We start from the raw sequence: 26,415 nt of genomic DNA, 5'->3' as shown, positions 1-26,415 counted from the left end.
GCCTCGGTAGCTTCTGAGTGATATTGCATGTGAAACTGCTCTTCCAGCTGCTTCCACGTCCGTACTGAGTCTGGTGGCAACAAGGTGTACCACCCAAAAGCTGGCCCTGTGAGAGATTGCGCAAAAAACCTCACACGTAACGGGTCTGATGCTGAAATCATGCCCAACTGTGCCAAATATCGGCTCACATGCTCAATTGAACTAGAGCCTTCTGACCCACTAAACTTTGAGAACTCAGGGAGCCGATACTTGGGCGGCAGTGGAATCAAATCATATTCGTTGGGGTACGGCTTGGAATAGCCGATTGCCCTCCTTTTTGGCACCATGCCGAACTGATCTCTCAATATTGCACTGATTTGGTCCACTGTAGGAGCTGCAGGGGCCGAGCTTTGATGACTCGCTGCAGTGGCATATTTAGCTAGCCACGCCTGTTTATCGGCATCCACTCCAGTAATCCCTCCTGCTGCTCCAGAAATTCCTCCTGCTGTAATCTGGTTCGTGCGCGCCAAGTTATTGCAGTCTGGCACGTACGTGCACATGTATCCATGCGGGATTTCCTTAGGCGGTTCATGCAGGAACTGGTAGTCACCAGCATCGCCTCTAATCTTGTAGACGACGTACGCCGGTGAACCCGGCAGCTCTGGAGCTGCTAGCGAGAAAGGCAGTTGCGGTCTGGTCTGGAACGGTATTTCTCCCTGGTGAGTCCCTAGGGTAGGTCCTGACGGGGAGTACTGATGCTTCATGATCTCCTGAACCACGCGAACCGCAACGCGCTCGAAAGCGTTCACCAGGCTCTCAGAATGACGGTGTAGCGAATGAGCTACCATGTAGTTAACTTCCTGGCGCAGAGCTCTGGTGCGTTCTTCTGAAGAGGTAGACAGGTCCACCTCATCGAGGGCGCCTTCGGGTGAGAACCCCTTCCACCTAATGCCATGTGTACGGGTCCTCTCGAAAGAGCCGATGAGGTCGGCTTCGAAGAGAGCTTTAAGCTCATCGTATTTCTTCTTGTGCTCTTCAGTCAGATCTTCATACGTGACTGGTGCGTCCGCCATCTCAGCTGCAGATGCTGACGCAGTTGTTGTAGATGTTGACGCAGTTGATGTAGAAGGTCCCACCGGGCGTGCCAGAATGTGTTGCCTACCAAAACCCACCGGCGAGCAGCGACGGGCAACACGGAGAGCGGGGAGGCTCCCAGGACTGCTGGTGGGTCCTGGTCCCTCGGGCGACGGCCCGCAATGCTCCGGCACACGTCCTAGCTGGTGCAAGGGCATGCCACCTGACCTATACCTGGTCAGGAAGGTGATGAGTTGCTTCGATTAATTTCCTGCATGGCAGACACGTAAACATTAAATCCGAGCCTCGATCGGCTCTCAGGTTATCCTGCGAATCGGCTCAAGGAGTCGATCCACCCATGATTCGTATTGGATCTACGATAACATGGTGGTCCTGCTTGATCAATACTAAGTTAAAACGATCTACGATGATTTAGGGTTTTCACCACATAACCGGAACATCCTACACGTAGTTGAGCCTGGCAGATACGAAAGATAACGGAAAACCAACTCTAGCAAAGGCCTAAAAACCAACATGGAGTTGATTCCCGGAACATCTCTTCTAGGATCAGCAAACCGTACCTTACGCACTACTGGATCATTCAACCCGTTTGCAAGGCCTAACCATATGGATATCAAACTAATCCTTGAAGCACAAGGAACAACCATAACAGATCGAATCTACTAAATAAAGACTAAGCAAGGTGCCGCCCTTACACCTAAGATAGGTGCAAGGGCAGCTAGATATCCAGGGGTAGCATAACTAAGCAAATACATCAAGAAAGTACCAATGCTAGCCCTAACATATCTATGATAACGGTGTTGCTCGCCATCAACAAGGCTTCAACACGAGCAACACAAACAACGAATAAACAAGATGCTGCTCAGATCGCAAGATGCGATCTGGGCAGCATGGCGCTTACCCGGAAGAAACCCTCGAAACAAGGGGTGGCGATGCGCCTAGATTGGTTTGTTGTGAATGTGATCGTCCCCCTTTCTCAATAACCCTAGATACATATTTATAGTCCGTGGACTTTCTATTTTCGGAATAACCCTAACCGTGTACGAGCTAAACTCTATCTCTTAATTCTAACCGACACGTAACCTACCATAATTTACAGATACACGGGCAATCTAGCCCAAACTCTTGTACAAGGCCGATTCATAAATATTCTACGTGCATATTCTCTAAGCCCATTTAATCACGGCCCATCTCCGGACTTGGTTAAAATATGGCGATAACACCCATTCAGTGTGAACTTCTTGACAGAGATTACATAATAGCAGTGGGCTCCATTTTTGCATGAGATACTTTGTGTTTGAATTTTGAACTTACAGGATAGCAACCACCACCTACCAACAGCCTCATTAAATAGGTTATAGGCAGTTACTAGTACTTATTGTATTTATAATGCCCCTGGTTGGTTTTGCCTTCCGCCCTCCGGTGAAAGTTCTCCTTCATCTTCTTTCTCTCTCTTTTGTGTTGAAAAACTCTTTTCTCTCTGAAGATTCTTGTTTGTTTTAAGAGGTAGGAAAATATGTTTTTACATGTCACTACTTCATCTCCTTTTCTCTGTTTGTTCAAAATCCTTTTTGTCTTCTGAATAATCTTGTTTGTTCAGATCTATGGATATATGTGTATGGTTTCAGATCTATGGATAGATTTCTATGAATATGCCCTACCTACCTGTATTTTTTTCTAGCTTTGGTAATTGCTAAATATACGCAGGATGAACTGTGTTGTTTGTGGTTCGATGGGCAACCATTGTCAGGAGAGGCGGGAGACTCTCAGTTCATTTCGTTGTTATCTTGGAAGCCGATTTGATGAGTTCATGGTATATATCCTTTTTTAGTCTGTATCTTTTTTGTTGACAAATTATAGACTATATCCTTATTTTCGGCATTTTTTTTCAGACTGTGCCTTGTTTTGTGAGGAGGCAGTTCAACAACCTTGTTGGTAATGTCTTTTTTGTCGCTACATCGGATGAAGTGAAGTACAAATTTCATGTTAAGAAAGGCAGTTCGAAGACACGTGTTTTTGGAAGTGGATACCAAAAATTTCTTCGTGACTACGACCTGAAAGTTGGCGACTGTATCATGTTTGGGTTTGATAATGCTCCTGAACTGTTTGGGATTTTTGCAGAAGGTCCTGATGGCACTGAAAAGTATCGTGTCGATGGTAATTCTGTTTTCTCCTTTACCATGTGTTGCCCATTTTTGTAATACAACTGATGTTATATCTCCTCTTTTTTTGATTCTTTTATTAATTTTAAATTTGTATGCAGAAATTCCAACTGCAGTTGTCCACACTAAAGGTGTTATGCTTACTACTGCTCAAACATTGAAGAAGGAACAACTTCTCCGTGAGCGTGGTCTTGGTCTTGGTGTTGTTTTTGTGCACACCTTGACGAATACTGATTTGAAGGGCAATGGACTGGTATAATTCTGCTTTTCTTTATGTGATCTTAGTTATCCTTTATATATATCCTTTCCATATACAATTTAATTTTTATTATTCAGCGTATACCGATGGAAGTTGTTAGGTCCTTGAATATCTCTAAAAGCGGCGAGGCATGTTTTTTTGTTGATGACTATGGCTACCACCCTAAGGGTGCATACTACACTACTACTGATGGAAGGCTGAAGTTCGATTCCTGCTGGTCAGAGTTTGCTAAGGAGTATAACCTTGAATCTGGGAATGTTGTTCTCCTTCTTTTCAACCAGGGCGGCCGTGGTGGTATTGAAGTTTCAGTTGATATCATATGATATAATCTTTATCATATGATATAATTGTTTTAGTCTACAATTTGTCTGTGTGTCCATTGTGTGTTTATGTCATCTTTGCTACCCTGGCCGCTTGTTTGACTATATATGTCGCAATATCTATTATGCAGACTATATTTCTGATATTTTTTTGATTTGGGTTTTGGGGGGTAACTCCGCCTACCATATTCTCGATAGCTGGTCCCAAGCCCGGATAAAGGAGGAGGGTCCTCTCTGTTTCTTTCTTCTCAGTATTCAGTGATATTTTAAGTTTTTTGTCTCTGATTCTCCGTATCTGTAAATTTCGTATAATTGACAATAGTGTTTTTTGGTCCCTAAATAACTGCCAAAAATTGCGCTCCTTTTCTCTGTGCCGTCCACCATTTTGTTGGGCTGTCCTCTAATCTATATAGACATGATAGACTAATCAGTTTTCTTCAAAACAGGTGCCGTTGAGCCGCTCCTCCTTGACCAGGTGCATCTAGGGTTCCTCCTGTGACAGCTCGCATGGCGGCGCATCTAGGGTTCCCAGCCTGCTCGGGCAGTTCTTCCAGGTCAGGAGCGTCGTCGCGTCGCCGCCGGCAGCCGGGCACGCCCATCCCGTATCGTTAGCGGCCATTCGATTATGAGCCCGCTGACGTCTGTGACTGTGGCGAGAAGATGCCGCAATGGATTTCTTGGAGTGATGCAAACCCTGGGAGAAGATACCGGAACTGCAAAATTCGCTCGGTTAGTCTTCGAGCACGCCCCCCCATTCTGAATTTCCTGGAGCCCGCCGTATTCTGAATTTTCTTTTCTACTGTGGCTTATTTATCCTCTTCTATTCTTCATCTGTCAGATTGCTGGTGGAATAGGGTGTAGAGTGTTTAAGTGGATTGATGATCCGCTGGATGCACATCACAAAGAATTAGTTCGTGATCTGCGTGATGCTGTTTGGGATCGAGATGAAGAAATTGGGAGGCTCCAGGTAGAAATTGAGAGGCTCCAGGAAGAAAAGTTTCTGCTTGCTGCAAGGAAACAGAGCAACCCTGAACCAAAGAAAATGAGAGGCTTCATGGTTTGGGTGTTATCTGTAGCTTTTGTCATCTGTTGTACCTGGGTGATGTGTAGGAACTGAAATTAGGGTGAATTCAGTGATCTGTTGGTCAGGAGGAGAAGAAGCTAGAGTATATGCTAGAGTTATTGTGTTGTAATTCCAACCATTTGTCTGTTCGTGCCACAATGTTTAGTTCCTGAATTTGAACCATGTCTATGTATGTGTGCAATTCTATTCAGTTGAAAATGTGTTCTGTTGAAAATGAGCTCTGTTGAGAATGTGTAGCAACTCCTTTTGCACATCGGCGCCGCCCATATATGGTCACCGGCGTCAGCCATGCACGGCGGCGCCGCCCATATATGGTCGCCGGCGTCAGCCATGCATTGAAAAAATTGGGCTTGGATTCCCCTAAAAATTGGGCATGGATTCCCCAAAAAATTGGGCACAAATTCTGGGAACAAAAAGCTGACATATTCAACATAAATTCTGGGAAAAACAAGCTGGCATGTTCAACATAAATTCTGGGCCAAACAATCTGACACACAATCTGAAATAAACTGACATTACACAAACTACAGATTCAAACTGCTATTCATCCATTACACAAACTACAGATTCAAACTCTATTCATCTTCTTCGGAAACTGGACGATTCCTAGTCCTATTTCCTCCATCATCATCATCAGTGCAATATTGATACATTGTCTCATCAACCTCCTTGATTTCTTCAGGAACAACCTCCTTGCTCCGTTTCTTCAGTTTGTCCACAATGACTTTTTCAAGTAGCACACGTTCCTGGTCACTTCTCGTCCTACTCCGTGCAGTGCCTTCTTTTTCTTGCACAGGAACTTGACTGGAATCTTCATCTTGATATGATAGTACAGCAACACCGGGTCCCTGTTCATTTTCTTTTACACTCCATAGATGTCTATGGTGAAATTTCTGCACAACTTGCCATTTTCCTTTCAACTTGGTGTCTGGCACATAAAAGACCTTGGTTGCTTGTGATGTCAGAAGGAAAGGATCATTCTTGTACCAAAACTTTTCTGTGTTAACACTTTTGAAGTGTCCATCATCGTCGAGCCCGGGTTTCCTACCACCAAGGTCAAACCAGTCACACCGGAAGAGGACAACTGACCGATGGACGCCACCGCTGGAGTTGTATTGCAATCTGATGATGGATTTGAGCTGACCAAAGAAGTCAATGATGTTCCCATCATGATCTCCCTCAGAAACGATTCCACTATTTTGTGTCTTTCTGTTCTTCTCGCGGTCAACAGTATGGTACCGAACACTGTCAACAACACATGCAGAATATAGTCTCACTCTAAAATCTGGTTTGCACGCCAAAGCATAGAGATATCAAAAAATCAACATACATCATTTCGCATTTTCCCAATCTGCAAAAAATCAACCAGGGGGTGAGTAACACACACAACAAATTTATATCTTGAACTTTTCCAATCTTCAGAAATAAACCAGCTAAAGATCGCACATGAGTCTGAAACCATCTAGCAAAGTTCTTGGCACGCCATCTATCAACATTGATCTGACCACCTCGTTGGTTCAACTCTTGTTTGCACAGGCTGGAATGACAACAGAAAATAGATCCTAATTATTATTTGGAGAGGCTGCAATAACCTATCTATATATGGGGATGAAGAGAAACGTACTCGATGTATGGATCAACCTCAGGGCAACTTCGGAGCACATACCACACCATGTTGTCATAGTCCTCACCTGCATACACATATTGAGAGGCTCCAATAAATTTGACACCGTGTTTGAAAACAGACAAATCACCAATATGTGAATCATCCCGCTCCGGATTTCTGCTTGGACGGTTGAATCTTGTTTCAACATCGTCGAAGTATCTCGAGCAAAATGTCAGGCACTCATCAACAATATATGCTTCGGCAATCGATCCCTCCGGCCTGGCATTGTTCCAGACATAACACTTCAATGTTAGCAACCTTCTTTCGACTGGGTACATCCAACCGTAATGCACTGGGCCTCTAAGCCTTGCCTCTTTTGGTAAATGGATGGCCAAATGCACCATCACGTCGAAGAAAGATGGGGGGAAGATCTTCTCAAGTTTGCAAAGAATAACTACGATTTCCTTTTCAAGTCTGCCCAGAATGTCTCTCTTCAGTGTTTTGCAAAGATGACTCTCACGAAGAAATTTCCAAGCTCAGCAACCGCTTCATATATGTCTTCATGGATTGTTCCTCGCAGGCCAGCCGGTAAGATCCTTTGAAGCAATATATGACAGTCATGGGTCTTTAGCCCTTGAAGCTTGCGCTTATCAACAGCCACACACTTGGATATGTTAGACGCGTACCCATCTGGAAACCTCACAGCTTTTATGAATTCACAAAATGCAATTTTTTCTTGTTTACTCATTGTATACCACGCCTGTGGCATCTCAAAAGAGTCAGCTGAAACAGGCTGCAAATGCAAGTCACCTCTTATGCCCATATCTTCCAAATCAAGCCTTGAATTCACAGTGTCCTTTGTCTTGCCTTGTATGTTCATGAAAGTAACAATCAGATTGTCACAGATGTTTTTCTCGATGTGCATTATATCGAGATTGTGACGCCCCGAAACCGGTACCATGAGGATTCCAGCGATCCCGCCGAAATCCGCACGATATCGATCCAGAGACGCCCTCCGACACGACGTGCGCGACGAATCACACACGTGATGCCAGAGGAATTAACACGAGAGGTAACATTACAACAGGATTACAATAGAGCCCACAAGAAACATATATTACAACAACGACTCCGACGAGTCAAGATACAAATATACAATACAAAGATCCAAATCATACAGAAGATCGAATACGTCCGAGTACGGACAAGATACAAATTGGACTAAGAGTCCTGAAGATAACCAATGGCGTCCATAACCACGCCTGTGCCAAGCGGAAGGGTAACCTTGCTAACGTCGTCTTCCTCGAACATATCTTCATACCTGCCCGGTTATATCCCGTAGAAGCAGCAATAAGTACGGGTTCGTACTTAACAAGACTTCAAGACGTATAAGCATTCGTCAACCAGTCGTCCTTTGTACTTGAGGCACGCAGGGGACTTAGAGGACGCAAGAGGAACGTCATAGGAAATATGGTGGGGTTAAGCGGCAGCGCGCAAGCACTAAAAACATATAGAGACACTGTACAACAGTCGTCTATCAGAGAAGGTGAGAGAGCGCATAAACTAACAGTTCTATACTCTGCAGACATAACCCAACCGATGTGTTCCCCCCTCGCCAGGAGGTACTTACAAAGGCACTCACACGGTTGTCAAGTTTTAACCATTTATTATTGAAGTTGTACTAACTTACTACGCAAGTTATTATTAATGAACAACAGGTGTAAGTTGTCTATGGTCGAGTCATACAGCTCCAAGTCGTCCATAACCGCGGACGCGGCTTATCGATAAGATTGTAACCCTGCAGGGGTGCCCAAATGTGCCCACACGCACGCTCAACCCACTTACGACAGGTGGATATCACGACACACACTCTCCTTCACTACAACAATGTCCAGGAAGCCACCTAACTAAGTTAACCCGAATCAGAGTCCGGCCGACTCTCCGAGACGGACCTAGCTGTTGCGAGAACGGCTAAGAGGATCAGAGCCCACTAGAGGATGACCTCTTAACAATGCGGACCGCACCTACGAGCGTGCAAGAGACAACGGGGTTACAAGGCACTCACGGCTTCCCCAAAAGTAACATCATATCATCTGACCACAAAGAAACATGCTTGCACGCCCGAGAGAAACAAAACAAACATCCAAACTAGTTGTGGCCACTGGACAAAGTTGTAGATTCCGGCAGTGGTCGAGGGGAGACCCGGTAAGCATACCCACGTGTGGTTAGAGCGCTCAGTCTCGGAACAGATAACAAGAACTCGGGGTCCTAAGATATTTAGGAAACTCAAGTGAGCCGTCACAAAACGAGCAGCTGACCCACCGATTCCTCCGCTAAACAATTATCAACAACTAAAGTAACCATGATTCTTCCCAACATATAACCCGATAAGATAACAATAACAGTAACGAGATAAAATAGCACTAGCATGCACTACGACTCGCAAGGGCAGACTCGCCAAACAATAGCTGTAGGTGGTTGGTGGAGGCAATATAGACTGCTTGAGGTAACAAGTGGAAGGGACACGTGACAAGAACGCAACTTAAGGATAGCACGAGGGAGAAGGCAAAATAAAATAGGTAAGCGACTTCTGTAGGGGCAGAAGTATAGGGGAAAATGCTTGCCTGTTAAAGCTCGTCGAGGAACATCCGAAGAACTTGTCGTATCTCACAGCACCACTTCGCGATCATATCCGGGAAGAAGCAGATGCTACAACAAACAACCGTGTGCAAGTCTTACTACTACGACAAAAGAATCAGCATGCTCGTGATATGATATGCATGATATGGCAAAGATGGTGCGATGCAACTTATCCATTTAAGTGGAGTCGGAACCCCGGACAAACAATTAAGGTTGAAGTTGCATTTTCTACCGGCAAAGTTAAGTGTTGATTAGCATGACATAGACATGGCAAGGGTAAGCTACTTCCAATTTAAACGGAGCGAGGAATTCTTATCCGATAATTCCAAAATACTCCACGTTTATTTATTAGGTGCGATGCAAACTAACACGACAATACATGATGCCATATGCAAACATATATATGGATGTCATATTTAGGTTCCTTGCATTTTTTTTATCAAAATTTATATATAGAATATTTTATTTGGAGTTATATTTTGAAAGATATGAAATAGACACGTTTGTGGTAATAAAAGGAAGAACAAATAGAGGGAACATGCTGGATCTGAACAGTGACCAGATTGGCAAAAGATATGGATTTAACTTGCACACGAGAGAATTAGAACCCTGGGCTGAATAGCTACAGGATGACAGACATGTAAAACCACAGGGGTTGCAAATGAAACCAAAAACAGGGAGCAGAAGCTCGGCTGATGCCTTGTTGATATGTACTAGCAATGATCGGCGCGGCGGCACGCCGCGCCAGATGATGGCTGATTAATGGCAAAAAAAAATGGTAAACACTTATCAGCTTCAAAAAATACCATTAATCAGGCACCATTTGGTGCCAGAAGGTAGTTGATTTTTTGTCCCTTCTCAAGGCAAGCGTGGCATGAGACGCTCTATTAGCTACGAATGACATGCAGACCACCTAAAGACGAAGACAAAGCCTCACTTAGCGATCTTTGGATCAAGGCCAGGCAAGCCACACCAAGATACATGTACAAGGATCAACCTCCAATTCCCTGCTAGTAGAGAGAATTAGGGTGGAGGCGGCACTTTGGGCAAAAACCGGGGCTGCTGGACAAAGAGTGATCATCCCAAGAACTTGGGACGTCTACTAAACTATGTAACAAATGATGTAACTCACCTCCTAGGAGGCATGTACCGTTCTTCTATTTAATGAAAAGAAACGCAAATTCTTAGTGTTTTGTCCAAAAATATCACTATAGAATTTGCCAGTTGAACCCATATCCTATTTAGAAGACAAAATTGTTAATCAGACGATGAACTTTCTCGTATACTCCAATGGACTCCAGATCATCTACAAATGTAGGAGAATGGTAAGCATACATCTTTTAGAAGACATTTGAGTGCAACATGCATAAAACATGTTTTTTGTGTAAAATGGAAATATAGCAAGTACCCCACTATACAGTAAAAACACAATGCAGCCAAGCAAACCTACTTTGCACCCCTCCTTCAACCAACTAAATTATGCACTATAGCCTTCAAATCACAAAAAACACAATTCTTAATCTCATTTCCACCTCTCCTCAGTCCTCACTATCAAATGATTATTTGGCCATTACCGTATGGCAGCATCAGGAACATGTTGAATGAGAACACACCGCATGCACACATGACAACCGTGAACTAAATCGTGAGCAAATCCATGGATCAAAGACAAAATGGCAAGGCCTATAGCCGGTACTTTGCTTATCTGCAGCTTGTTCGCTGGGCCTGCTCACCAATGTCGTGGTATGCACAATAAGGGTTGCATCAGTTCTGCTCCAATGTTGACCAGAAAACCGAGTAAGAACTCCAGCTAGCATGTCTACGAAATTAGCCAATGATGCAAGTACATATGGGTGTGAGGACTGACTAAGCAGTAAGCACGGCAGTGCTACAAAACAGTTCAAATGTTAGGCCACGATGCAAAGTTCCCTGAGCTAATAACAACAACGACAAAATGTATCTAGTACGCTAGATAATGCAACACATGCAGGACTGAAAAACTTGATGGCCACGTAAGTATGAAGTTCCACTACTTTGAATTTTAAGAACATATGGAAACATATTTTCAAAACTCGAAATCTAACATAAATCTTGAGCTTTTAGGTAATGCGGCTTACCTAGGTGAACAGACAAAAGTCACCAGAAGAAAACTATATACAGTGGACTACTCAAAGCTCAAATGGGCACAAACTGCATTGTTCATTTAGCAAGTCAATGGTGGGTAATTATGTAGAAAGAACAGAAGTGCACTTTCTATGACTTCAGATCGCTTAAGTTTAAGCAGTTTTTCTCAGCATATACAAGGGCCACATGTAGAATCCTCTGAAAAATTAATCCCAGGATTAGCCTTGTCAGAGGACGCCAACAACCCATGATAAAAACATAATTATGTCTTGCATTCAAATGTAAATACTACTATACATGACTAAGAACATCAGACAATTTCATAATAGAGATTGTATGTTAGAGACAAATGAAAATCAAAAAGAACTGAAAAGGATAGTCTGGAACACTCTTTACTGGCCTCTAAACACATATGATTTGCATAGATTTAAGTTTTATCTTTATGCAAAAGGCTCTCTAAAATCCAACTATTACGAAAAGATATATAAGGTTTTAGGTCCATGTTTGGCCCTCCTTACCTCATTGATGTTTTCTAATACCTGAAGTTCAGCAAAGCTCATCTCATTTATGATCGAGGCGTCAGACAAACATTTTCTATTAGCAAATAGTGCCAAAGTGAGAACGAATGATCTCTATCAACATATCAGGTCAAGAGACGATGTAAGAATTGACTTATGCTTGAAATGCATTTAAATTCAAAATGTTTGCTCTATGGATATAAAGGATTGAGCTTAATTTAAGAAAATTTCTGTAGCTGCTGCAATCATAGATGCACCATGAGCAAGAAAAAATGACACTTTGTAGATAACGTGAGCTGTCACAATACGTGTTAGCTAAGTGAATACACCAACTTGAGCCCATATATAAATGCAAAATGACAGGAAACAACTGCAGCCACTCAAAACATATATATGCACACTAATTGCTATTGGAAACTAAAGCAAAGAATCTCTTATGGAGGAGATTTATTTACCTCAAAACAAATAATATGAGTGCTACAGTCCAACATGAGCAGGTTGCTCATCGGCGGTGCCGCGGCTGTGCATGTCGGAGATGCAAGCCAGAGTATTAACTAAGATCAGTACGGTCCGGCATCAGACAGTGCAAAATACAAAGGCGCTGACAGCTCTGAACTCTTGGCCAGAGATGGAAAGCAGGGAGCCAGGGACACAGGGCAGCCGAAGGCTCCAAGCGGCGAAGTCACGGTGTAACTGTGGGCTGGAAACAGAGCGGAAGATCACCGGATGCAGGGAATCAAGAAGAGAGCACACTTGGGCTGTCTTGACAATGACAACGGCGCCAACCGACCACCTCCTCGTGCGCTTCACAGCTTCCACGAATTATCCGGAACGCCGACTTGCAGTGCGACCGAGTAATCAGCGTTCATATCGGTCAACCTGAAACCGAAGGGCTGACTACTAAGCAAGGATGGTGGCTAATAAAGATGAGCTTGCAAATGACACAAATGAGCAGATACTGCATCATTCAGACATGATGATGTTCAATTACGCATAAGTAAAAGCTAGTAAAGATGTAAAGAGTGCAGCTGAACATAGACAGTATGAGAGATTTCTCAACGAAGCAGACGATGCAAGCACTACAAAATACACTTACCAGACGCAGCATGTCAGGCGAATAGCTTTTGAATGGTGTCTGCAGTGCCTGTGCAAAGGATCTGTGTTCACTGCATTATATTTTATAATAGCTAGCGCAATAGTGAATGGTAATCAATGGCTAATTGCTGAAGAGGAAAGAATGGTCAATTCATACTGAGGGGTTTCTCAGTTCTCGCACAACATTTCACAGGTTATGAAGGCAAGAAAATTAGGCTGGCCAGTCATCTGAACTCATCTAAGCCAAAACATATCCAGAAGAAGGGAAGGAATCTGTAGCACATCAAATTTGCACAGCCAAATAGTCACAAAACTGATCTAAACTATATGGTACATATGACACAGAAATCATGATCAATTAACCTGATTTCAGGTGAGCACATAGCGATTGCCATAATCTGGGACAAATAACATCTGACCTTTGCCTTGGGAATGACCTTGGTGACCATCCTGGCCCTTTTGCTTGCCTTCCTGGCCTTGAAGGCGCACGTGTAGCCGAAGTGGCCGCTGTCGACCTTCTAACCGATCCTGTACTTGGCGAAGAAGTTCTCGAAAAACAAATCTCTTGTCCTGCCTCACTGATGGATGCCTCGTTGGGCTTCGTCGGCCGCCGTGGCAGGAGTGCGCCAATACAGGTTCACCATAGATGGCGGCGGGAACGGCCACTTGAACACGACACGCGCCAGCGTGGATGCCAGGCTGAAGTTCATCGGCGAGTTGTTGAACATCATCAGCACCGTAGGCTACGCGGGGCTCCTCCTCTGCGTCCGCACCAAGATTCACTGATTCGCGTAGATTTTCCATGAGGGGACCTGTGGAGCAGATCAAGATCAGGGGCTCTCGAGCTCAACCAAAATTGGCGAAATTGCTCAAAACTATGAGGCAAAGTCGGGTGAAAGAAGCATCTGGCCTTCCGGATGCCAAGAAATCATACTGAAAACGCTGCCGCCCTCACCAATTGAAGGAAATCTACACAAAATTCAAGGAAAGGGGCTAGTTGAGCCTACCGCCGCACTAAGATCGGGAGACGACGGCCAGCCCAGGAGGCAGTAGCACCAGCACCAGACCACCACACCATCGGGGACGCCAGAGGGTGGTGGGGCATGATGTGGTCGACGCGGGGTTCCAGGAGGCGGTCGTCGACGTCGATGTCGGCAGGATCTCGGGGAGGTTGAGGAGGAGGTGCAGGCGAAGACGTGCTCCACGAGGAGGAGGAGCTGGAGGTGCGGCGGTGACGAAGCCCATGGCGGGGCTAGGGTTTCGTGGGCGCGCGTAGTTGCGCGGCCGACCACCGCGGCAGGGAAACGGAAGAGGAGGAGGCGGAGACGCCGTGCAAGGCCGCTGGGCGTGGCCAGGGAGGGGGAGCAGGAGACCCCCGGCCTGGGAAAAGGATGTCGGTAGAAGCCATGGAAGAAAGTAAGAAACAAAGCGAATGCTACAGAAGAGATGGAAGAGGTTGGGGGCGAATTGGCTGGTTGGCTCGTAATACAATGGAAGTGGACACCGCTTTGACTACTTATATTATACTATAGCCACACACAAAGGCACCAGATGCATCCCACACTCCAAGCAGCACGAAGGAAGGGAAAAAGTTGCATACGTGTTACCAGCACATAAACTTTCAGCCTCCCTAAAAACTCCTAGAGAGCACCCAAAGTGCACACGCAAAAATCCCTGCAGAACTCAAAACATCTAAAGTACATACGTGTGAGCACCAAATTAATCCAAAACAAAATCTAAAAATCTGAGAAAAATTGAGACTGTTAAGGTTTAATATAGTAGTTATACTGTCACGTGTAGAGCTGCAGTAGATTAAAAACATAGGAATTAGGAGGGATCATATGGTGGCTGGCGTGTGTGTGCTAGTGAAGGAGATCTGTGAGGAGGGTGTTGTTGTCTGACGAAACTGAAGTGAAAACAGAGACATACCGGTGGCGAGACATACATGCAGGGAATGAAAAGGTAGCAGCTAAGCACACAAGCAGGCAGCTGGATCAAATGACCGTGGTGCAAAACTAGCTAGCTAGGCAGCCAAGCTAGCAGGTGGATCGATTAGTATACTCGTGTGTGCTAGCTGAAAAAGGTTTAGAAGTGGTGCAGCTGGTTTTATGCGTGGAGCGACAGCGAGCAACAATTAGTGGCCAAACCAATTGCGGCCAGTGAGCATAGCAAGGGCTTGGGTCGTCGCGCGCGGCACAAGGAAAGAGCAGAACTGCCGTGGTGCAAGACTGATGCGGAGGTGCTCGTCCGTGTGCGACCTGAAGGCAACATTGATAGAAGCAGTTAACTGAATTTACTGAAGAAAGCGTCAGCCTTGACTGAATTTCGCCAAAGAAACGCGCTCGACGGACAGCGCCGGTGTGCTGGGAGCAGCGGCGTGGTGTATGGCTGTGTGCGGTGCCCCGGAGATGCTAGGATAGGATGTAGAATATGCAGCGTTTTTTTACTGTGTCTGTGTGGAGGCAAACAGGGGCAGCAGCAGAGTATGCGCAGAGACACGCACGACCATGGCGGATATGCCCTGTTCGGGTCAGAAAACCAGCAACCAGCGATGGAACAAGTGGGGAAGAGCTGGAAAAGAACGGAGAGCTCACCCAGGGGTCGTGGACGTGCTCGGAGATGGAGGGGACGAGCCCTGGGAGGAATACGGCGACAGCGACGGCGATGTGCGCAGCAACTCCGGTGTAGACCATGTCCTGGCTCCGTTCCCGGCATCTACGGCTCCCGATTCTCGTCGTCGGAGAAGCAGACGTTGATGGCTCTGCGATCTCCGCGCTCTCTCGAGCAGCTCGGCGGCGTCCATGGCGACGGGAGTGACAAAAGCTTCTCTGGCTATCTCTCTCGGTGGTGAAGGAAACCAGAGATTGGAGAGGGTTGGAGAACAAAGGGAGCAGCAGCGGCGGAAGGAAGGAAAAGGGAGAAATCTAGGGTTTGACCTGGGGCTTTGGTGGGGATTTTGTGGAGGGGAAAAAGAGGATGAAGGGCAGCGGTGGTGCGGTGGTGGTTGGCGAGGTCACACATGCTGCGTGACTACCTGAGGAAGCGAAATCACTGCCTGGCAATCGACCGCGCAAGCGGTCTGTTTTTTGCGCGAAGCGCTCACGCGGATGCGTGATTCAATTCCCTTTCTCTTCTGTCTTTTTTTGTCCTTTTCTGCATGTAGCCCCACACTAATGGCACATGCACATGCAAACTCCACTAATACACATGCGGCCATGCATATTTTTGTCGTTTTCTGCAATCCCTTTCACATGCAGCCATGCACATCCACCTGCCACCTCCTTTCTCACTAATCACATGCCACTTCCTTTCTCACTAATCACCTTGCACATGCACGTGCGCACTCACATGCATAGATGGATGAATGATTGGACCGGACCATATGCATGGAGATTTTTTTGCAATTCCCTTTTAATTGGTTATTTGGTACGCTAATTAATATTTCCCTTTGAACAATTCCCTTTTTACAATTCCCTTTTGACAATTCTTTTTTTCGTAATTCCACTTTTTTGTAATTTTCATACGGTAATTCCCTTTTTCGGGCTAATGGTTTTTAGGGGGGAAATAACGGGTGGGGGATCCACTTGCAACTCAAATGAATTACCACTTGCTACTCAAATTAAGTAGTGTTTTAAGTTGTAAGCTAAAAAATAAAATTTGAGTTGCAAATAAAATTTAATTTTTAGGGTTACTAGGTATTTAAATTTACCGTTGACAAATACCGGGGCACCGGGTTGATAACTTGTAAAAAAAGTCGCTAAATTTTTTTAAAATAAAATTTATTTTTTTAGGGTTGCTAGATATTTTAACTTACCGTTGATAAATACCGGGGCACCGAGTTGATAACTTGTAAACAAAAAAAAGAGTCGCTACATATTTTAAATTAAATTAAATTTTGAGGGTTGATATTTATTTATATTTACCATTGATAAATAGCGGGTCACCGGGTTGATAGCTTGTAAACTAAAATAGAGTCGCTAAAATATTCTAAATGAAATACTTTTTACGGTTATTATTTATTTATTTTTACCGTTGATAAATAACGAGACACCAGGTTGATAACTTGTAAAATAAAAAATGTTCGCTAAAATATCCTAAATGAATTACTTTTTAGGGTTGGTAGTTATTTATAATTACCATTGATAAATAACGGGGCACCGGGTTGATAACTTGTAAACTAAAAAGAGTCGCCAAAATATTCAAAATGAAATTAGATTTTTAGGGTTGGTAGTTCTTTATATTTACCGTTGATAAATAACAGGACACCGGGTTGATATCTTCTAAACTAAAAAAGATTCGCTAAAATGTTTAAAATAAAGTTAACTTTGTGGTTGATAATTTTATCATTTTACCGTTAATCACTCAAGTACGGAGGGTTGATTATTGAAACAGAGAGGGTTGATAACTTTTAGCTCGAAAAAAAAAATTTCGAAACATATCAACATGGGTGCTAGTCTTGAAGATCTCGTCGAGACGGATTTATTGGTGAAAGCGAATCTTAATTTGGAGTTGTCGTTTGAAAGTTAAAACGTTTTGAATTTTCAAATTTGGAAAAGATTCCGCTGACATCAGCACATTCGTCTATTTATGCATGCATGCAGAACTTTCCCTCAATACCCTGCAGCAGGTTGATAATTTTATACATTTACCGTTGATCACTCAAGTACGGAGGGGTTGATTATTCAAATAGAGAGGCATGATAACTTTTAGCCAGAAAAAAAGTTTGTCGAAACATATTAACATGGGTGCTAGTTTTGAAGATCTCGTCGAGACGGATTTATTGGTGAAAGCGGATCTTAATTTGGAGTTGTCGTTCGAAAGTTAAAACGTTTTGAATTTTGAAATTTGGAAAAGATTCCGGTGACATCAGCAGATTCGTCTATTTGTGCTTGCATGCAGAACTTTCCCTCAATAGCCTGCACCAGGTTGATAATTTTATACATTTGTCGTTGATCACTCAAGTACGGAGGGGTTGATTATTCAAATATAGAGGGTTGATAACTTTTAGCCAGAAAAAAAGTTTGTCCAAACATATTAACATGGGTGCTAGTTTTGAAGATCTCGTCGAGATGGATTTATTGGTGAAAGCGAATCTTAAATCGGAGTTGTCGTTTAAAAGTTAAAACGTTTTAAACTTTCAAATTTGGAAAGATTCTCGCTTACATCATCAGATTTGTTCCTTTATACATGCATGCAAATGTACGGCAATGGAAAACATGTTTACTCCTAATCATGTCTGAAATCGATCGCTCAATAGTATCCTGGCGATCGAGCGCCAGCTAGGGCAGCCCCTGAGGAAGCTGACATAAAGAGAAGAGAGAAAATGGGCCACCAAAACGTCTTGCTCCAGGAAGGAAAGCTTAGAGCCGGTCAGGTTGAAGATCTCATGTGATTTGATTTTGTAGGAATTGACAAAATATTTGAAGAAAACAAAAAGGAGAATGAAAGGAATTTAGAGAGATCAAGATGTGGGAAAGGAAACGATGTAGGAAGGATCCAAGCACATGTTGAAAAGCTTTATTACTGAGCCAAAACAATTAAAAGAGTTTTTAAATAATTATTTTGGGTTTTGTTAAAGAAAAGACAAGAAGAGGTTTTATTATAGAAACCAAATGAGAGGGATAAAACAAAATAGTTTTATTTAAAATTAATTTTTATTTGATAAAATCTTGTCAATGATATGAAACATGATGCATGATGATGCATAAAGAAAAAGAACAAGCAAAATCTAATAGGGGTACTACCCGGGGCCGTTACAGAGATTATGCCTCAGCTTTAGATCTTCCGAGTATGGCAAGTCCCACAAACATGACCTACGGCTCCAACACTGACCGTCCTCACGTTTCCTTTTCTTCTGAAGCTTGCCTGGTATCACATCTCTAACCCTATCAAGCTGTTCCTTTAGCTCTTCTGGAGTGAATTCCGCTGGCTTCTCACACCTTTCAATAGCACCACTGTATTCTTTGCTTTTTCTCCAAGGATGGGACAGAGGTAGCCAACGGCGGTGCCCAATAAAGCAGATTTTGTTCCTTAATTTCTTGGAGCAATTCTCTTTGTCACAACGCACACATGCCTGGTAACCAGCTGTGGCCCTCCCTGACAATGTGTGCAGTGCCGGATAATCATGAATACACCATAAGATTGCAGCGCGGAGATCAAACTTGTCTGGACTATTGGCATCATATGATTTACACCTTTCCAGAGCTCCTGCAGCTCTTCCATCAAAGGCTCCATGAAGACATCAAAATCTTTTCCTAGAGAGGATGGACCAGGGATTAGCAATGTCAGCATGAAGTTGGACTGATCCATACATGCCCACGGTGGAATGTTGTATGGCACCACGAATACAGGCCACATGCTGTAGGAGTTGCTCATATTCCCGTAGGGATTAAAACCATCTGTGGCAAGTCCAAGCCTTATGTTCCTGGCATCAGCGACAAAGTCTTTATGAATATTGTCAAAATCCTTCCATGCATCCCCGTCTGCTGGATGACTGAGATCATTCTCCACGTCTTGCCGCTTCAGTTTGTGCCACTGTACTTCCTTTGATTGCTCCTTTGAAAGAAACATTCTTTGCATCCTTGGAATCAATGGGAAGTTCCTCAGCACCTTCTCTGGGATCTTTCTCCTACCATCAGCATCTTTCCATCTGGAGGCTTTGCACTTGGGGCAATTATTCTCCTTGGCATAATCCTTCCGGAACAATACACAGTTATTCGGGCACAAATGGATACTCTCATAACCAAGGCCCAACCTGCCGACTATGCTAAGTGCCTCCTCGTATGACTTTGGTATTGAGCTAGCAGGGTATTGCAAGGCCAAAATCAGGAGTATCGCGTTGAATGCAACGTTGCTAATCCGGTAGTACGACTTGGCCTGAAGTAACTTGACTGTGAGTGAAAACCTTGACATTGTACCCACATCGCTGGCTGCATGCTTGGCTTCCTCTATCAACTCAGCAAATATAGTGTCCTTTCCAGGACCTTGCGGTTCTGACTTGTACAAATCAGCAAGCAGATCAGGAATTCTATCATCTTCGTAACCATCTTCCTCTTGCAAACCAAAATAGTGTGCCTCTGCATCACCTCCACCAACATGGTGTGCCCCTGCATCACCTCCATGTCCAGCCTCAGGTTCACCTCCATGTCCATGTCCGGCTTCAGGTGCACCTCCTTGTCCTCCATGTCCAGCTTCAGGTACAGGATGTAATGGTTCTCCATGGAAGACCCATCTGTCATAAGTGCTTGCCATCCCATAAAGAAGCAAATGAGCCTCTACTACATCTAGAGGTTTTGTGCACCGGTTGAGACATCTACGACATGGGCACAACACCTGATCATCATTGGCAGCACTCAAGCGAACAAACTGCATAAACTCTGCCACTCCCTTTGTGTGTTCAGGGGAAAGCCTTCTAATTCTTGTTGTAATCCAGCGTCTGTCCATCTGCGGAAGAATAAAATGATGCAATTAGCAAACACCTAACTGCACAGCAGTTCCAATTTCAAGCAATGCACAGCAGTTCAATTCGATTTTCTGAACTGATGAAGAAAAACAGATCGAGAGGGGAGAGATGAGAGGGCTGCAGACTGGGAGATGCGGAGGGGCTCATCGTCGGAGAGGGCCGGGGCTCGTCCTGGAGAGGGACGGGGCTCGTCCTGGAGAGGGCGAGGGGCTCGTCCTGGAGAGGGCGTGTAATATCCCAGGTATTGGGGTTACAAAAATAGAGGAAACAGATGTGTGCATTGCATTCATGCATAGAAAATCTGGGGAATTTTCGCGCTTTAAAGTAAAATAGTCACAGTAACTGAAGTTTCACTTGATCTTGGTGGAATTGAAGTAGCTCATCAAGTCAAGCGCTATAAACCTCAATGTGACTTTGATAAAACCTTGTTTTGGGTAGAGATGATTTGATCTAAGGGGTTAGATCAAATGGAACTAATAATCAACACAACAACACTTTACTCAATGATCAATTGCTTGATCTTATAAAAGATCATAATATGGAATTCCCTGACATAACATATGAACATACAATTAATTGGAAATCAAGTAACAATATCTGGAGAAACTATTCTTCACTTATCTTTTCCATGTCTTAAACTAATCCATGATCCTACCATGAACCTCATGGTATTCATTCTACTCCAAACTTGGAAACATGACAAGGAGATCAACCCAAGAAATATATATTCTTCTCTATTCCAAATAGTTAAGCATCAAACCTAGAGAGGTGAGAGTTCTATTATAATTATTAGAAAAGCATTAACAAACCTTGAGTTAAACCTTGGATATACATCCAAGTATTCAAATCATCATCTTTAAGAGGAACCTTAGGATCTTATTCAAGATATTTCCTAGAGAGAGAAACCATTTATGTTAAACATAGATATTGATGATCACACCAATCTCTATGGAACCTAAACTCAGGTTAGTATTAAAGTCCTTCCCAAATAAGAGAGACCACTCATACCAATCTTAGCTTTACCTATTTAAGAATAAAGGACAACCTTTGAACTAAAGTATTAAGAGATTAACCATTTCATCTAGAAGTGGTGAAATAACCAAATACCAAATTGAATGAGACTATATCCATGAATTAGTGAAATAAGGATAGGACTAGTCCAACTAAGTTAGACAATTGAATCCTTAGCCTAGATACCTAAGGAAATGTTAGGAGTACACCATAAACCCTAGAATAAACCATTCTTATATGAGAGAACTCAAGCTATGGTGTGACACTCAAGTTAGTTTAGCTAACACTTGAAATTGTGAGACAGATCCAATCATAGAACCTGATGATTATATCATCATTCCCTGGAAAGAACCCTAAGAATTATCTCAGGAAATCTCCTGGGATATAAATTATTGAGACAACCATAATTATGTCTATTCAAGAAACTATAAAAGAAAGTCTATATTTAGTTGATCAAGACAACACTTAATCTTGGGAGTGAGAAACCAAATTCATCAGAGATACTTTAGGAAGTCCAACCTTGATCATTATAAATTGAGTAATGATCATAAACCTAAGAACTTGAGATAGAAGACATTAAGAACAAGTGGATCATGCCTAATCCATGACCATGCTTTGGAGAAATAGGAGAATAATCCAAATACTAACACTTATATGATTAGTAGATGTTATTCCCCACAGGAAATCATAGGGAGGTAACTAGTAAGCAAACCTAGACTTATATCCTAACCTTTACTTGTGAACCACTTGGTGCTCACAATTAGAATCCTACCATATCTATATTTCCTAAATTAAGGAACCCAAGAGAACCTTAGAGTTAAACACTATACTTTATGTAGTGAGAAACCATACATCCATGTGACCAAAGTTAACTATAAAAAGAACTTAAATCAATGTAGTTACTCTAATGATAAGTTGGGAGTAATAAAAGAAATTAATTGGTAGAAGATAAAACCAATTCTCAAATCCTTAGTAATTAGAGAAGCACATGAAATATTAAGCAAGTAACCATCTTATCATGGTTAGGGGGGATTAACCCTAGCACATGCAATATGGTGTCATCTCATATCTACAACCTAGCATTATATCTCAACCCTAGTCTGTGCATCACATGGGGATTGCTAGTATAAACCTAAAACCATGCTTAAGCTCAGATATGAGCAAGGGAACTATTTAACCAACTCTGAAATGAAACAAGATAGCAAATTAACATATCTCACAAGCCATGCCTATGTGGGTGAAACTAACTAGTGTTTTCATATAAATAGAAGTCTCATGAGAGAAATGAGATCCACCTTAACCATATTAAACTAAGGGTTTAAAAGATGACAATAATACTTTAAAATAACCTTAAACAATTCTCCAAATCAATAACCACCATGAGCACATGAAATAATGTTATGAGATCATATGCTCAAATAAGAAACTTGATATTAAGCTATGCCTTGTAAATTGTTTAATGCAATGTAACAAAAGATAAATATAAAAACTTAACTATCAATAGGTACTTAGAAGAACCTCTTGAGAAATAGTTTGGATTACCTAAATTGATATTGGCAATTAGGACTATATAATTGCCCATTTTCAATCTCTATTAACATTTAATAAACAAGGGTGTCACTACACATATGAAATATTTTAAAGCTCTTATATTTACAATAGTATGTTTGTAAACTCCAAAGGGATTCACACATTTAAAATCCTGCAAAACAAAAGGGAAATGCAAACCAGAATTAAATAGAAAATACAAACCAGAAAATAAAACTAGAAAAGGAAAAAAGAAAAGGAGGAGAAAAAACTTACCTGGACTCACCTGGCCGTGGCAGCCCAACAACAGCCCAAAGACCAGCTCCAAAACCTGGCCCAACACCAGCCCGTACCGATTCGCTTCGGATAAATACGAGGAGGAGGTCTTCCTCTTCGTCTCTGCCTGCTCGACGCGCAGGTGAGTGCCACGACGCCGGCGAGCCACGTCCCGGCCGCCAAAGTAGACTTCCGCGACCATCGTCGACCGTGAGCGCCCTATAATAGCTCCCGACGAACCCTGGTCTCCAATTTCTTCCTCCTCCGCTCGATTTCCTCCCCACACCGAACCCTGGCCGCACCGGTGACTTCAATCGCCGGCGATGGAAGCCTCCCCTAGCCAAATCGAGCACACCACCTTCCTCACCGTCCTCGACAAGCTCGGCCCATACAAGGAATCGCATCGAAGCATCCTCTATCGAGCCAATTCGAGGATTCCCCTGCGCCGGTGATCGCCGGTATCGGCGAAACTCGGCTCGAATCCGACCCCAACCCTCACCGACGACCACACCATCCGATCCAGGGTACAAATACGCACTCATAGCCCATTTATCTTTATCGTTTGGCATACAGTAGCCCGATTTCGTGACCTCGCCGGAGTTGTGCGCCGCAGACATGAATTCCGGCGATGCTCCGGTGGTCTATTCGAGCAGCCAAACCTACCATCAGACTCAACGTGTAGAGGGGGTCCGGAAAATGCTAGTCGCGCGTCCCAGTAGGCCGAAAAATGGCGTCGCCGCCGTGTGTTGACTCGCCGATGGCGAGTGGACCGGCGTGGTCGACGTGGCAGTGGGGCCATCCCGCGTTCCTTGACCAGTCGTTGCCTACATGGCAACTGACTGGGTCAATGACCCCACCAGTCAGCCTCTGTGGGTAGACTAGCCCGGTATAACTAGTCATTTCGTTTTAATTTTCAAATTCATGAATTACTGCAACTTCAAATAATTGTAGAAAATTCATAAAAGCTCAGAAAAATACAAATGACATATCAAAATTCTTATAAAAGAAAAATCTATCCAATAAAAATATAAAATGAAATTTATATTTTTAATAGAAATTCAATTATTTAATACTTGTTATTTAAGCCTTATTTATTAATTCTAAATGCAATTAAAACTCAATAATTAAGAAAACTTTCCAAATTAAATAAAAACCAGTAAATAAATAAATAAAACATTAAAACTAAATTTTCTTTACTTATTATTTTGTTAAATCTTTATTAGTGGAAATTTAAAACCTGATTAATAAATACCCTAATTATTAATTGTTTAAAAACAATTAATGCCAAATTCAATATTGTTCTTTACTTAGAAGTTATTAATAACTTCAAATTCAAAATGAAGTTATTAATCATAGAACTATATGGTAAATAGTAAACCCTAGTTCCATATGGAAGAAAACTAGGAACTCATCATTTCATGTGTAGTACTAAACCCTCAACTCATTTAGACCCTAGTTCCATTAGTATATGTGAACCCTAAATTTTCCTAAACCTAAAACCCTAGGTTAGAACATGTGATCATGATACCTACTTCTTTCAAATCATAGAACCATAGTAGCAATTAAATACTTGTCTTGGCCACCTAAAATGTAAGAACCCTATTACTAGTTAATTGATATGCTATGTTCTTATTTAAAAAAACTTGTTGATCCAGTAGGATCAACCAAGTGTAAAACCCTAGTTCCTATTTCCAAGATCACCATCCTTAATTATCCATGCTTAACATCACGCCATGGTGATGAACCCTAATAGTAACCATACCTATTATTTTGCACTACATATCCTTGTTCCACTAAACCCTACTAGTGTTGGATACTTATGAACCATCCTATTTAGGAACCAACCATTCCCTACTTAGAGATCCAATAGTTAATACAAGACAACCACAATCTTAATTGTTATACTTCTTATTATTTAAGAAGTATGTTCTTCAAAAGTTATTCTTTTGAAGTAAATAAAGGATCATCATCAACCCTGCCTTATAGTACATATAAACCCTAGCTAGTTAGTACAACAAGGTATACCAACCTTGATAGCACACATATGCAATTAAATTCCTAAGATACTCATGCTTCACTAACACTATACAAGCTCTAGGTGTTGATAAATCCAACTAGGTTGTGATCCCTCTACTACTTACTCCAGAAACCAATTAGAACCATAGTTAACCATAGAACCCCACCAACTTAATTGCCATACTTATTCTTTATTAAAGAACATGTTCTTCAAAAGTTATTCCTTTGAAGAATATAACAAGTAATCAATAACCATGCCATATAGTACTAAAACTGACCACTATCCTTTACTTGTTAACGTTATGCCGATCATTATTCTTTGTGTGCTCAATTGATTACTATGCCTTACTATCTACCTGTTTATAATACCAAGTAATCACACCTGAATAAGAACCTTGTATGTGAATCACTCTAAAAGTGCAACACACCCTAAACCAATCATTACCACTCACTAATCCTAAATCATCGGGGTTAGGACATGCTTAGAGCGATTGCATTTCATTCTTATGCATTATTGCATCCTTGCCAATCTTTTAAACATCGTCCTTACCGGACGATGATGCTATTTCAGAATTTGGAGTTATTACGCATCGAAGACCTTGTCTGCATAATCTTGCAGCCAAGAAAGGCAAGTTCATCACTTGCTCATGTCATTTGAGTATTTCTATCAAATTACTTGCAAAGTATTATGGTTATCACTATCGCATAAAAATCAAAACCACTACTTTCATAACTATGAATATGACTATGTGGTGGGCAATGGAACCATGGATTGTGTTGATATGGTGGAGGTTCCATTGCAAGGGTTTATATCCATCTAGGATTAAACAACAAATGTCGCCAGTGATTCTTGTGTTGTAATACCCGTGTTAACCATAAGATCTGGAGTGGGACAGAATAGTCAAAAGTGTTTCCACCTCTCGTTCATCAACGGATGCGCTTTACCGTAGTACACTTGTAATCCAAGGGGGCAAGCGGTGAGGCTGGGGAGTCCTAAGTCCCCATGGCATAGTCCGTAGTACACTTGTCGCCCGAAGGAGCAAGCGGTGAGGCTGGGGAGTCCTAAGTCCCCACGGTATTGCGGTCTATGATGGGTTGCAGCTACCGGCGTAGGAGTGTATGGTAGAGCCCAGCACTGACGTCGTGGTCAGGGTCCACCTTGAAATCTACAGGAATAATGGGACCGGCGTGGACCCAGGGTCGGGGCATGCAACAACGGGTGGGTGTTCGAGGTAGCGGAG

At 42.8% G+C, this 26,415-nt stretch overlaps 3 long non-coding RNA genes and 1 pseudogene across 5 annotated transcripts; all 4 read right to left on the bottom strand.

Moving 5' to 3' along the window:
- Positions 1-5,335: 5,335 nt before the first annotated feature.
- On the bottom strand, positions 5,336-6,436 carry LOC139836051 (uncharacterized). Its single transcript, XR_011751875.1, has 2 exons — positions 6,346-6,436; positions 5,336-6,250 (listed from the first exon to the last, which is right to left on the bottom strand). It is a non-coding gene; the product is annotated as an uncharacterized lncRNA (long non-coding RNA).
- Positions 6,434-23,360, bottom strand: LOC139835583 (uncharacterized; annotated as a pseudogene).
- Positions 7,579-15,920, bottom strand: LOC139836049 (uncharacterized). Its single transcript, XR_011751873.1, has 3 exons — positions 15,477-15,920; positions 9,130-9,214; positions 7,579-7,826 (listed from the first exon to the last, which is right to left on the bottom strand). It is a non-coding gene; the product is annotated as an uncharacterized lncRNA (long non-coding RNA).
- Positions 9,952-14,356, bottom strand: LOC127333549 (uncharacterized). Of its 3 annotated transcripts, none has more exons than XR_007871321.2 (4): positions 13,890-14,356; positions 12,884-13,694; positions 10,842-12,666; positions 9,952-10,451 (listed from the first exon to the last, which is right to left on the bottom strand). It is a non-coding gene; the product is annotated as an uncharacterized lncRNA (long non-coding RNA). The 3 variants fall into 3 exon arrangements; XR_007871320.2 differs by lacking the exon at positions 9,952-10,451 and having other exon boundaries at positions 10,649-11,808; positions 12,243-12,666; XR_007871319.2 differs by lacking the exon at positions 9,952-10,451 and having other exon boundaries at positions 10,649-12,666.
- Positions 23,361-26,415: the final 3,055 nt, after the last annotated feature.

The sequence above is a fragment of the Lolium perenne genome, chromosome 2 (assembly GCF_019359855.2).
Source record: "Lolium perenne isolate Kyuss_39 chromosome 2, Kyuss_2.0, whole genome shotgun sequence".
NCBI lineage: Eukaryota > Viridiplantae > Streptophyta > Magnoliopsida > Poales > Poaceae > Lolium > Lolium perenne.
The sequence above is the reverse complement of the archived record's forward strand: the minus strand, read 5'-3'. Positions and strand labels throughout refer to the sequence as shown.